The sequence below is a fragment of the Alosa alosa genome, chromosome 17 (assembly GCF_017589495.1).
Source record: "Alosa alosa isolate M-15738 ecotype Scorff River chromosome 17, AALO_Geno_1.1, whole genome shotgun sequence".
Taxonomy (NCBI): Eukaryota; Metazoa; Chordata; class Actinopteri; order Clupeiformes; family Clupeidae; genus Alosa; species Alosa alosa.
This window is the reverse complement of record NC_063205.1, coordinates 26,067,804-26,075,524: the sequence shown is the minus strand read 5'-3', so window position 1 is coordinate 26,075,524 and position 7,721 is coordinate 26,067,804. Positions and strand designations below refer to the sequence as shown.

Here is a 7,721-nt window from a genome sequence, read left to right as displayed (position 1 = left end):
GGCATACACTCACATACACAGACACACATACAAACAAGCACACATAGGCATACACACACATACACAGACACACATAGGCTACAAACAGACACACACAGGCTTACACACACATACACAGACACACGTACATACAGTACATACACACGCATGCATACGCACGCACACACACACACACACACACACACACACACAGATAGGCAGATACAAACACAAACACAGGTGTATAGACGGTTTTATGGAACGTTCGGGCGTTGCTACGGCAATGCGTCTGGCCCTAAGTTAACTTCCGCTTTATTGGGTTTGTGTATCTTTTACTGTACCACTGGTAACAATGGCACCTACAACCAGCAAAATACAATTAAACCTAATGAACAGAAGGAAGTTGGGCTCGGGTTGCTGTGCTGTGGGGTGCAACCTCACGTCCGGAACAAATGCCATTTCCAAGATTAAAATGTTCCGATTCCCGAAAGAAGAGAGGAGAAGGAAAGCCTGGATTACGGCAGTAAAAAGAGAGGCATGGAAGCCTGGAAAAAATTCAAGAATATGCAGCACACATTTTGTGTCAGGTAAGAAACTCTTCAGATGCATACGTGCAAACAGCTGACCATAAACAAGCCCAAGTTGATGTTGTAGGCCTATCCCCCAAAGTGACTAGATCTAAATAGCCAACGCCGCGATGTAAGTTAGTAGCCAAATGTTGATAGGCTACACTGTTACAATTTATGATGAACGTGATTCTGGTAACAATTATCTGCACCGTGTAAAACACAAATTACGCAATAGGCCTATCATTTTAGTAGGCTACTTCTTTCACCCTCGTAGCATGCATGTCACATGACGAAAATCATTAAATTGATCAGTAACCCAAATTAATTCTACATTACAGCAACTATAACAGTAGGGTAAATCAGGTCATTATATCTTCAGATAGTGGCAGATAACTGGTCATGCTGCATACCAGTTTGATTGAATTATGTTATCATCTTTACAAATTATTTCACACAAACCACGTCACAGATCACTTCTGGTGCAAACAATATCGAAGTTTTTGGTTGATATATTCATCAGTTAACTTAACACATCTTGCCTGATGTTGAACTTGCAGAATTAGCAGAACAGGCTAGCTAAGCTAGCAGATCCTATATCTTAGCTATTTACGACGTGCAATATTCTATTCATATTTTAATAAGGATAATTTTGATTACCGATATCAGTGGCAACTGTTGCCTTACAACCCTGATTTATATCCTTAACTATAGCCAGCTAATTTCCTGAAAGACATAGCATGGCTGCAGCTTAGTTGAGTATACCCTACCATCATTCAAATGGCTTGTGCTACTTTAAATAAACGGAAGAAAGAAGTAGCCTAATGGCATTACTTATCTCGCTTACAGCTATCCAAAGTGACAATTCCTCATATGTTTAGGCTATAATTCTCCAGAAAGTGTGGCAACTGTTTAAGAACCGATTAAATGCTTCAATTGAAGAGCGCACTTTTCGGACAGTGGAAAAACTTAGATGCCATCGTCATGAATCATTCTATTTTGTAACCCAAGATGGCGCTGTTGCATTGGAATGCAGTAAATGTGGCCTCTGAATTTGACTGTTGCTTACCAAGTATAGGATATTAACCAGAACAGCATTAGGCTATGCAATAAAAGTATCAACAAGGTGCAGTATTGTCAAAATTAATTGTTTCTATCATTGTATTGTTTAGGAGCACCATCAGTGCCCACAAACACGTCATCACTGATAGTAGGCCTACCCAAAAACTGCAGAGGTACCAAAGGAGACAGGGTAGAGAATCAATTCAGCTGGAGTCCCCTGAAACAGCATGTTTTGAGAGTTATGTAAACCCTGGGTGTATTTCTGTAGGAACAGAACTGTCAATGAGAGACATTGAGCGGCTAGAAATGGAGAATTCACAACTTAAAAAAAAGGTAGCTGAGCTTGAGAAGGAATTGGAAGGACACCGAAATACTTCACCAAAGCAAATGTTGTGGAATGTGTCTGACTTTATTCTTAGTGACGACAAGCGTATCCATTTTTACACGGGCCTTCCATGTGCCTCTGTGTTTTTCACCCTCCTGTCCTACCTAACAGCAGCATGGAGTTCAACATCATCTATCCTTAGCCCCCCTGATCAGTTTCTTGTGGTGTTGATGAAATTGCGCCTTGGCCTGGTGCACCAAGATTTGGCTTTTAGATTTAGAGTAAGTTGTGGCACCATCAGTAACATCTTTCATGACTGGCTTGACGTGATGGCTAAGGAGGTACAGTGCTTGGTTCGGTGGCCATCTGCCAAAGAGATCAGGCGCAATCTCCCCACCCTGTTCAAGACTACAGGTTTTGAGCGAATTAGGTGCAAAATCGACTGTACTGAAATTTTCATAGAGAGGCCAACTAGTCTACACACACGGGCCCTCACATACTCCCATTACAAGTCCCATAACACTGTGAAGGTCCTTGTGAAGCCCTACTGGAGCAATTACTTTTTTGTCCAAATTCTGGGTGGTTGAGCTAGTGACAAAGTAATAACAAAACATTCAGGACTTATTGATCTTTTGGAACAAGGCGACCATGTGATGGCTGATCGAGGATTCAATTTTCCTGAATATTTTGCCAACAAATGTGTACGCCTTCATATACCAGCATCCTCAAAAGGTCGGAAACAACTCTCTGGATTAGAGGTCACACACTCAAGGAAAATGTCAAGGCTGAGAATCCATGTTGAAAGGGACATAGGCCAACTAAAAAAATGTCAGGATTTTGCAAAACATTTTGCCAGTCAGTATGATTAGACGAAAAAATGATACCACTCTTTGTACCATTGACAAAATATTGATTGTGTGTGCTGCACTGACAAATTTGGGAAAGCCAATGGTCCCAAAATAAACCTGGTTGAGAAACAACTAGCCTACTTTTGTTGTGTAAATTACAGATTGCTGTTATTTACAGATATGTGTGTGTGTGTGTGTATATATATATATATATATATATATATATATATATATATGCAAATATATTGATAATTATAAGTCAATAAGCAAAAATATTGATAATTATAATTGAAAATAACTGTTTATTAAAGTATGAATGCATAACAAAAACACACCCTTCCACTCTAGATCAGCAGTACTGCTCTGTTTATAATACCATTTGGATGTAGCTATTGGTTAAATTCAGTCTCCCTTCCACATACTCATCAACAAGTTTTGGCAGCATATGTCTAAAGTAAAAGGTTCGTAGCCTTTGCACGACTGAGGTGTCTTCGTCATAAGGTACATCCAACTCCAGGTGCTGTGCTGGAGTCCAGATAACTAAACGGGCTGTGTGCAGTTTGAGACAGTGCATCCCTAACTGTACCTGCCTGTAATAGCCTTTGGGACCTTTTGGGTTTAAAATGTACTGCCCTCCTTCCATTGTAATGTCTTGTTTTTTTGCTTTTGTTGTGAATGCATCAGTAAGAGAACTGCAACCACTGAGGGTGATAGGACATTTGATCTCTAACAGCATGTCATCAATTAGACCATCAGGGCTTTCTGCCTGACACCATCTGTCCTTCTGCACACACCACCAAACCTTTTTCAAATACTGTGCAGCCCCTCTCCCTAATGTGCTCCTTGGCAAGTTCCTCACTTCCCTTCCCATACCTTGTGGCCACACTTCCCTGGAACTTTGGGTATAGGTGCTCAGCAAGAAACTTAGCTGGGTCAGTTTTTTCCCGCTGGGGCACCTTACCAGCTGTGCTTGCTGTTATACGGAGCTTGCGTGCATCATGCCAGAGTGGTTCCATGCTCTGCCTCCTAGTGTTTCTCTCTAGAACCAGCTTGAGTTTCTTAAAGCTGAGCTGTGCTTAAATTGTTCAATACATGATTTCATAACAGGCCAAATATAAAATAAATGTTAAATATAGCCTAGATATCTGTAAATATTAGATGATCAGATGATTTACAGTTCTATGTAATATGTCATGTTTCATGTTTTTGTAATGTTTCATACAGTGATGCAGGTCTATTGAATAGGCTAAATACAATTTCAATCATTTTTATAGCCTACTGTATGGTATTTGAAATAATGGCTATCTCTAAAATAAACTAGCAAGAAAAAACAGAAACTGTATGGTTAACTTTGGCCTTGGTGCCCTGACATGTGGCCTTTGTGCCCCCCACCAAATATGCCCAACTGAAGGCCAAGTGGCCTTGCCCCCAAAATGGTGAAATTCCAAGCCTGCCCGTGACCAAATAGCCTACTTGCTTGGATGTAACAGATGGAGCACTCTGAAGTCCATCCTGAACACACTGCTCCACAGTCACCAACATTGTGGCCACATGGCTACACTTCTCCATTGCTGCAAGATTCAAGTTCAAGTTTATTGTCAAGTATTCATAAAATGATTTATCAGTATGCAATTTCTTATACCCGAGAGTCAGCTCAATGTTAAACTAGATGTACCGCAGAGCGGTACAAAATATGACCGCCGCCCAGTCCAGCACATTTTTTCCACAAAAAGAAATCACGCTGAAAGGCCTATATGATTCTAACTGTCTCACTAAATTGTATTATCCACACTCAATTCTCACTGGTATCTGCTAGACAACAAGTACCAAAACATGATTAGTTCATAGATTTCACATGTAAAATTCATTTTATACAACCCCACCTCCATCTTGCCTGTTCATAATTCTGAGAAATTCTTGATTGTTTGTGTTATGTTTATGTTATGTGTGTGGGTGTGTGTGTGTGTGAGTGTGTGTGTGTGTGTGTGTGTGTGTGTGTGTGCTTTGTGTGTGCCTGCGTGATGTGCCTGTGCATGCAAGCGCACATATGTCTACTGTGTGAGTATGTGTCATAATGCATGATTACTGTGAATGTATGTGTGTGTGTGTGTGTGTGTATCTGTTTGTGCACATGTGTGCACATGAAATGGGTTAACATGACCCCTGGAGGCAAACATACGGAAAAAAATGGTCATCCTATGCCCTACAGTTCTCAAGATATTCAGAGAACTGTGTCTGCCCTACCCTCCTTTCGGGAGGTCCAGTCCAGCGGGGGGGCTAAAGATCAAAACGAAAAATGACGGTTCCATGCTATCCATGTCGGGGTACATGCCCACCAAGTTTTGTGTACCCCGGTCTTTCAGTGCCCCGGGAATCCTTGTTGGTGTACGTCACTAAATGTACACATAAATTATTTTATTGTAAGGCCCCCCATGAACGAAAGTACACAAAACTTGGCAACCATTCGGAGGGTGTCATAATGATCCTACACTTTTAATTTAGTGCAGTTTTGACCTTGTCAGCCAGAGATATTGTGATGAAAACACCTAATTTTTTGCTTTTTAATTTTTAACTAGGTGGTGCTATACATGAAATAAGTGGTAATGGGATGGGTTGACATGCCCCCTTAAGACCAACATACATAAAAAAAAAGGTGGACCTCCTAGGCCCCACGGTTCTCGAGATATTCACAGTCTCCGCCACCTACAGGCCAGTTGGTGTATAGTAACATAAATTAATTTATTGTGTGGCCCCCCATGAACGGAATTCCACAAAACTTGGCGTGCATACAGAGGGTGTCATAATGATCCTACACTTCCAATTTCGTGCAGTTTTGACTATGTTAGGTCACAGATACCTTCAATTACAACACCTCATTTTTACTTTTTGTGTTTAACTAGGTGGCGCTATACATGAAATGAGTGGTTATGGAATGGGTTGACATGGCCCCTTGAGATCAACATACAAAAAAGAATGGTCCTCCTAAACCCTATGGTTTTGAGATATTCACAGAAAACTGTGTCTGCCCTACCCTCCTTTCGGGGTCCAGTCCAGCAGGGGGCTACAGATCAAAACAAAAAACGATGGTTCCGTGCTATCCATGTGGGGTTACATGCCCACCAAGTTTCGTGTACCCAGGTCTTTCAGTGTCCCGGGAATCATTGACGGAAATTTGGGCATGCGGAAAAAAAAAAAAAAAAAAAAAAAATTGACTAAACCTATATGACCTATATTATACGCTTAAGCTCTTGGCGGTCATAATAATAAATGCAGTGACGGCTGGTTGAGCCAACGCGATATTTCATCTCACACATGTGATCTAACATGATAGGCTAGACATTCTCTGGCTACACATGCATTTAAACGGGCTCTGATTGTACATTTTAATAGTTCAAATAGTTACTCAGTTCTCAAGTAGTCCTCACTGGCCAAGCCACTTTCTATAGACTGGAAATTATCCAACTTTAGTCAAACGTATCATAATTGTCGCTACCAGCTACGTTTTGGAGTCACACCAACTGGACTTGTTCAATTCACAAAGTGGATTAACTGCGTGATACGAGATAAATCGGACTGTAACGTTTTCTGAGTGGAGCTTTCAATGTAGCAGGTAGCTTCTAGGCTAATGTGTTTTCTATTTACTAGCGGCTATAGCCAGTTATTTAGTTGGTGAATGGTAACTTTTAATCCGTCGAGCTATTATTTATATTGGCTGGGTTTCAATATTTAACCACCTGCTTTACTATTCTTTGGATATTGACATTTAAAGCAGGTATGCCATCGTTTGCCTCTTGATTGTGCCGTTGTGTGGGATTATTACACTGGTCCTGCTGTAACCAGGTTAGCTTTTTGGTGTGTGTGTGTGAGAGAGAGGAGGGGTGGTAATCGAGGACTAGCTTTCAAATAGACTTAAGACAGCAATATCTGCTAAGCCAAAACCCAGTTACAGTGTTTTTAGCACCAGCCGCCACTGACATGAACCATTTGTATTGGGTGCTGCTACTCAAAGTGTTGACTTGAACTAGTTAGCATACATACCCTGCCATACAGGTACAGTGCCCACTCAACACTTCTCCAGACTCCCTAGCGACAATCCAGGCTTGGTACTCTTTCGTTAGTGTCTGGCTGGACTTAATTACTCCGTACACCACACACATTTCTCCATTTTTATAAGATAACACACTTCTTACTTTGCCGGAGTGGAAATAGTTGGATGCGTCCAAGCTTCGGTAGGCTTTGAACGACTCTCTTGAGTATACACATTCACTCTCCACCAGATATTGATAAATATTTACCTGGCTTACATCTGGTATTTTTGACAAATCTTTTGAGAAAAACTGGCGTCTCAGGGCACAATCAAATGGGTCAGGTATTTGTATGTAGTTATTCGCCAGTTTTGCTGCATATCTGCGCTTTTCTTCGGTTGGTAAACCTAAGAAGTATTGGCTGGACATGTTGTTGTCTCTGTCGTCGTTGTTGTCTCTCCGTTGTTGTATGTTTACATACAAGTTAAGTTAGGGCCATGGAACGTTCCTCCATTGTTTATGTTGTTACCGTTAAAACCGTCTATAAGATAACATCTGACATGCCCAAACAGAGAGAACACAGACTCCTGTCTGTTGCACACCTCATGCACACAGTTTCAAGCAAATTTCCCCTCTTACATTTTGTTTTTGTCTTGTGTTTACAGATTTCTCCATAGAAACAGAAAGAGAATAGAACCATCATCAGCCCCATTCTTTTGCACTCACAATTCCCTGACTCCCGGAGGAACCAAATGATGCTTATCGCTATGGATACCGTTCAACAAACTAAACATGCCATCTGTGGCCCCACAAGTTAATGAGTTAACTTGCTTCCTCATACAGTGTGTGTGCGTGCGTGCGTGTGTAGGTGTGTGTGTGCGTGCGTGCGTGTGTAGGTGTGTGTCTGTGCGCGCAT

The 7,721-nt window shown here is 41.3% G+C and overlaps 1 long non-coding RNA gene across 1 annotated transcript; it reads left to right on the top strand.

Annotated features, from left to right (window-relative positions):
* Window positions 1-279: 279 nt before the first annotated feature.
* On the top strand, window positions 280-7,618 carry LOC125310860. Its single transcript, XR_007196377.1, has 2 exons — window positions 280-566; window positions 7,471-7,618. It is a non-coding gene; the product is annotated as an uncharacterized LOC125310860 (long non-coding RNA).
* The last annotated feature ends 103 nt before the right edge of the window (window positions 7,619-7,721 follow it).